This window comes from Patiria miniata, unplaced genomic scaffold, assembly GCF_015706575.1.
Source record: "Patiria miniata isolate m_02_andy unplaced genomic scaffold, ASM1570657v1 HiC_scaffold_10, whole genome shotgun sequence".
Taxonomy (NCBI): Eukaryota; Metazoa; Echinodermata; class Asteroidea; order Valvatida; family Asterinidae; genus Patiria; species Patiria miniata.
Genome location: NW_024037048.1, coordinates 20,755,512 through 20,762,174, shown reverse-complemented (window position 1 = coordinate 20,762,174; position 6,663 = coordinate 20,755,512). Strand labels below are relative to the sequence as shown.

Genomic DNA, 6,663 nt, shown 5'->3' with positions numbered 1-6,663 from the left:
TAACATGTGAATCATTCTGCAATACTGACCAACTTACACAAAAATAAATATAAAGTTTATAGTTTTCACTGTGGGGGGGGGGGGGGGGTGCTTGATCCCAAGGAGGAGATTCTACCTTCTCTTTGAGCGTGGTGACTTCTTCCTTGCTGATCTTCCAAGGAAACTTCTCTGTGGTCTCCAGGCTGCTTCCTCATCCAGCATCCAGGGTTTGGAGAGCTCCTTGATGATTGTGTTGGTCTTGATCTTACCCAACCAACAGCACAGAACTCCATCTTGGGCAAAATCTTGTCCTTGTACCAGCCTTCAGAAAAAGAAGAAAAAAACAGTCAATTGTTATTTAATGATCGTTAACTTGGTTATCGTTAAGATCGGAGTAAACCTGAAGTTAATACAACCTAGATATACCTCACGGTATACCAAACGTTAAATCTGACACCGTGGCAGCAAGGAGATTTCCACCTTTCTATGAATATGCCTTTGAATGAGCATGACGACTATTTATAAAAGATATAGACATATATCATACTCGGCAATAGGGATAGTCAGTGGAAAGAACTTGGGACAGGTGTGTACAAAGTTACGCGCAAGACTCAGACTTGTTTTAAGCGAATTACTGAGAAGACGACCATAATTATTGGTAATGAGGATACTTTTGTTATGGAGTAGATTAACCATCTTGGTTAGGGGGATATTTTTTAGAAGGGAATTATGGAGGAGACTAACCATCTTGGCTAGGGGGATATTTTTCTTAGAAGGGAACTATGGAAGAGACTAAACCATGCTTGGCTCGGAGGGTGCTTTTTTTGAAGGAAATTATGGAGGAGACTACCATATTGGCTTGGAGGATATTTTTTTAGGAGGGAATTACCGAGGGGACTAACCATCTTGCCTAGGAGGATATTTTTTAGAAGGGAATAATGGAATAGACTAACCATCGTGGCTAGGAGGATATTTTTTTTAGAAGGGAATTACAGAGGAGACTAACCATCTTGGCTAGGAGAATATTTTTTAGAAGGGAATTATGGAGGAGAGGAACCATCATGATTAGGAGGATATTTGTTTTAGAAGAGATTTATGGAGAAGACTAACCATCTTGGCTAAAAGGACATTTTTAGAGGGAATTTATGGAAGAGACTAACTATCTTGGCTAGGAGGATATTTTTTTTAATAGGGAATTATGAAGAAGACCAAAGATTTTAGGTGGAAAATGGACCGGAATATTGATGTTTAATATGTCGAGTTCCACTTGGCAAATAAAATGAACTACTTAAGGGTGGTTCAATTTGCACTGAAAGCGATCAATACTAATATTTGAAAAATAACCCACCAGAATGTCAAGGGTTTGACACAATTAACAGATGTTGCAAGACTGGACTTAAAATCACACAAACCAGGGACTAAGCGTAAATTGGATACTGGGAAAGCTTTAAGTGTATTGTCTCCATGCATGGACAAAAGAGGGCGCTTTATCAAACAAGCAGAAGCCGGAATGAGGGACACTTCACTGGTTCACTCATGCTGGTTATCGTGTATTTGGTACCAGCATTTATAAGCCACGATGGCGCCCAAATGGCCCTCGTTTATAGTTTTCTCTGTGGGGGGGGGGGGGGGGGGGTGCTTGAGCGCAAGGAGGAGATTCTACCTTCTCGTTGAGCGTAGTGACTTCCTCCTTGCTGATCTTCCAAGGAAACTTCTCCGTGGTCTCCCCTGCTTCCTCATCCAGCATCCAGGGTTTGGACAGCTCCTTGAACCGTCTCAGGCTCTACTCCTTGGGCTTCTTGTTCAGGTCCGGGATGACCTCCACGTCCGAGCAGTTGATGCGGAACTTGCTGAGCATGTTGGCCATGTTCATCTTCTCCCTGTCCATTTGCTCCTTCTTGCTCGTGGTGGCAAAGACGTGCAGCTTGCATTTCTCCCAGTTGGATTTCATGGAGATGAGGTGAGGGATGAGTAGGGTCAAGCCTGGGGGTGGTGGAGGGGTGGGGGCGGAGGTGGGGGGGGGGGGGGTTCACAAACAAAAATGATACAGAGCATTATTTCCCCTTGACATAAAGCAAGTGTTTCCTTAGACATGCAGCCATCCAGAATAACCTGAGAGATCTCTGAAAGGCTCCCTGAAATGAATAGGACACTGAAACAAAATAATAAAGCCAACCAAGAACAAAAAGTGTGGTGTTTTCTATTAGGCCAAAAAAAAAAGTCGGTCTCTGGTCTGCGCGCGCGTCAATTTTAATCATGCGCGTCAATCTTTTTTTCCAAAATGTTCCGCGGTAGTTCCGACAGCGCCCTCTATTGCCGCATCTCCTCAATTTGTTTTTAACAAAGAGCACCAAGGAATGGGAAATTGCTAGAGAGCACCATCGAGAGCACCAAGGCAAATTATGGAGGACACCAATGTACATGAGGACACCAAAAAAGCAAAATAGTACCCCACCTTGGGCCAAGTTCGCGCAAGGACTATAGTTGACCAATGGTTAACTAACGTTTGCCCGAACTCTGTCTAGTCGACGGTGATTGACTACGCTAGTCGACTATTTGGAACCAGCCTACTGGGGTTGGTTGCTTTGCTGGTAACCAATAGCCGTGCGTATTCATAACGCTAGCAGAGAGCCAGGATCCAGAAGTTTTGCGATGACATTTTGTCCAGCGTTGGACTAGAGACGTTCGCACGTTGCTATCAGTGCGCAGGCGTAAGGTACGTCACAAATCAACCACTAGTCGACTAATGGTCCTTGCCTGAACTTGGCCTTGTCTGTACAATCCAAGCTTGAAAAAAAAAAAAGCCACGTCCCCGCGTCAATTCCGGAACTTTGGTCTGACCAGAGACCAAATATTTTTTTTTGGTCTACATATAAGAAACAACTGTGTGGTAGGGTAGGTAAAAATCTGTTTTTGGGGGGGGGGGGGGGGTTGACATTTCTATAGCCTGAAAATATAAGGTGGGATGATTAGTCATTAAAATTTACTTTTTGTCTCTATTTTGCATGCATTAGTTAACATGTGAACCATTCTGCACTTCTCACCAACTTACACAAAAATAAAAATAAAGTTTATAGTTTTCACTATAGAAGGGGGGGGGTGCTTGAGCGCAAGAGGAGATTCTACCTTCTCTTTGAGCGTGGTGACTTCTTCCTTGCTGATCTTCCAAGGAAACTTCTCCATGGTCTCCAGGCTGCTTCCTCATCCAGCATCCAGGGTTTGGAGAGCTCCTTGGTGATTGTGTTGGTCTTGATCTTACCCAACCCACCAATCTAGACGGAAACCAATCAGGAAGGAAAATTTGAATGCATTTGCTCTAAATACATTGTGTCCAGGTCTTGGAAAATACCAACGTTAGTGCTGAAAAAAAGCTAGAAACCTGGACAAATCTGGTTTAATGATCTTGTTATACATTTTGCCACTTTGACTTAATTTTTTTAAGACCTGCTTGCATTTTACTCAAACTGTTCATCAAAATTCATTCCGCAAAGTCTTCTTCAAGTACTCAACTGTGAGTACACATTTCGGTACTCAAAATACTCATCGAAATATTCATTAAAATAATTCACCAGGGGTTACACAAGACTTGTAGAAAGGTACTCAACTAATACAAAACCTCAGGATTCATTGAAAACAAATGAATCGACTCATAAAGTAGTACTCAGTAAAAAGTAGTCTACTTGTCAAAAAAAATGCTCAACTCATACTCGACTTATCGCAGACTGCTTCACTCGTCAAGCAGACTCGACTTAAAAGACCGAAGTTATCAAACAGTACCTCAATCCATTTAAAACTGGTGTTCCAGAGTCCCTAACTTAACTCAACTAAACTCAACTTAAATAGATTCAAGTTTCAAACACAGGCAAAGTTCTTGTATTGATTTTCCATTGATTAGACACTGGAGTCATTCTGAACGACTGCAACACTCAATCTTTGGACGACTTTTATGTGTAGTTGCTCCTCAATGTTTCAAACGTCAAACTTAATTCAACTCTTTGGAATAATTTAGTTCGGCACTTCTCTGAATGCTAGTCTGAAACGCGTGTAGTTGTCAAAAGGTACACAACTCATCAAAATGCATAAAACTTGAGCTATCCACGCATACTCAGGTCTGACCCTGATCCCCCTCATAAGCCTACCTGCATGAGTGCCTGTGCCCCGGTTCTTAGCGTAGGGCTTGCTACCATGGCTGGGAATGCCTTGATCTTCTGAACATCCACCCATTTCTCCTGAGAGTCTGTTAGAAGCTCCATCAAATGTGGACTCTGCTCACCCTGTATGAAAGGCGGGACAAAATGTTTCCCCTTAAAGCTTAGCATCTATAGTTTACTAGAGAAATTAATACTCTACTAAAATAATAATTAAAAATATAATATCTCTCAAATTGTTCACACACAAAAAAGACAAATCAACCACTCCTTACGACCTTTATGTTTATGCTACAAACAACTTGCAACTGTAGCAGACTACTTATGATCTGCAATGCTATAGGTTCTGATCCCACTGCTTCACAAGGACAAACTTTGTCAAATCACAGACAACTTGCGACCGTAGCAGATTACTTACGATCTGCACCGCTAAGTTATGATCATAATGCTTCACAAGGACAAGCTTGTGTTAAATCACAGACAAGTTGCAACTGTAGCAGATTACTTATGATCAGCACCGCTAGGTACTGACCAAATGCTTCACAAGGACAAGCTTTTGTCAAATCACAGACAACTTGCAATTATATACCAGATTACTTATGATCAGCACTGCCGCATATGAGAAGGCTTGTGCTCTTGGTGATATGGGAGACGAAGTGAACCAGGGCAGGCCTGCATCCAGGGCGACCAGTCAATGCAATAATCTGTGGCCTGTACAGGAAAATACAACCATCCACAAATTGAAAGGAAGAGGGAATAGAACCTGGGACCTCCGGATTGCCGTTCCAGTGCTCTACCAACTGAGCTACCAAGCTCCATCATGTTTAGTCTCTCATTTTGTCAATGTCTATGTTAAGAATAGGCATTGGTCAGAGTTGTAATGACTCGAGTCGACTTGAGTCACAATTTTATGCACAATTTATGTACACGTTACTTTGCGAATACAGTACGGCCGGTACAGCTGCCGCTTGTAGTGTACATGCAAACATACAACATGACACAGACTCCCGCCTTGTAGTTCTGGAACGCACAAAATAACATTCCAGGGAAAGATTTCCATATAGTACTAACATCTACACCCTGTGTACAAACCCTGGATTGGACTGAAAAATTCTAAGTGTTTTCTATCTACACATCTACGCGGGTACTCAGCAAAGTCCACTTCTGGATGTTAAGGCTATTCGACAGCCAAACGGAAAACGAATAACGATTCCCATTTTCCAATTCGACAGTTAAACGGACAATTGACGGAAAACGAATAATCGATTCCCATGTAATGCTTGTATTTTCTCACTGCTCAAATTGACTTTGATGACATGAAACTGCTATCTGGGGGCTTGTTAGTCAATACAGAGGAAAATTAGTGAACTTATATGGAAATCTTTCCCATTCCGCAATCGGACTTTAAGCGCATTTTATGTTGTATACTTCCAGTCACTGCTCAGTTCATTGAATTTGAAAAATGATTGTAGGTGATCAGGGAAAATAAGGTAATCCTTACTTTTAGGACACCTCTATTTTTGTACGAGTTCTGTTCAAAACTGACTTTTGCAGATGACTGTCCAGTACCAAAGTGACTTTTGCAGGAAGTCTTTTTTTCTTCAGACAAACTCATGTTAGTTATAATTTTGAAAGCACATTCAAAGAAAATGTGACTTCCTACCTTTTTTTGCAGTTTGCCATCTCAAATGCTTTTTAAATTTATTTTCTGTTTGTCATCGTCGTCTTTAACCCCTCATAAATCAAAACCCTGCCCTCTTTCTACAAAATCAAACCTGCTGATATTCAAGAGGTGTCATTGCCAAATTGTCAAATGTGTCAATAAATATCAGAATGTCACTTTTGAGTGTCATTTAGTCAGCTGTTTTGGTGAGTCTTTTAACCTTATATAGGAATGGGGTCCTAAAAAAAGTAAGGATTTATACCGAAAATATTTAGTTGGTGGGTTTTTTCCAATTTGGTACAACTATAGAATGTAATATTGGCTCTTATCTGCTTCTTTTTTAAGCAAATGTACTCTTCAAATGCTCTGCCTATAATGAATTGACTAATTGAAGTGTGAATAAAAAGTCTAGACGTGATGACTTACATGTACGTTATCGATCGAGTTGTCTGCTACATCGCCTACTGCCATGACTGCTGACAATAATGGGATATCATCAAACAAGAGGCGGCGCCCTTCACAATTAACGGTGTGAAAATTAGTGACAATCTCATAACCCGTAAATTCCCGGTCGCATTAATTCCTTCCTAACGAAACCATTTCCCAATTCCTAAGCGAACAGAAAAACGGATAACGAAACCCAATTCCTAAGCAAAAAGAAAAACGGATAACGAAACCAATTCCCATTTCCTAAGCAAAAAGAAAAACGGATAACGGACTTCGAATCCAAAATCCATTCTCGACAACAAAACGGATAACGAATAACGATTCCCAAATCCCAAATCCTATCGAGAAAGGAATTGGGATTTCTCAATGCATGATGGGAAAATTCGGACGTCGAAACTTTTTCGCAACTTTGTCCCCAGGGTTAAC

The 6,663-nt window shown here is 41.2% G+C and overlaps 1 long non-coding RNA gene across 1 annotated transcript; it reads right to left on the bottom strand.

Moving 5' to 3' along the window:
• Positions 1-4,135: 4,135 nt before the first annotated feature.
• LOC119734167 lies at positions 4,136-6,455 on the bottom strand. The gene is made up of 3 exons (XR_005272052.1): positions 6,217-6,455; positions 4,717-4,838; positions 4,136-4,253 (listed from the first exon to the last, which is right to left on the bottom strand). It is a non-coding gene; the product is annotated as an uncharacterized LOC119734167 (long non-coding RNA).
• Positions 6,456-6,663: the final 208 nt, after the last annotated feature.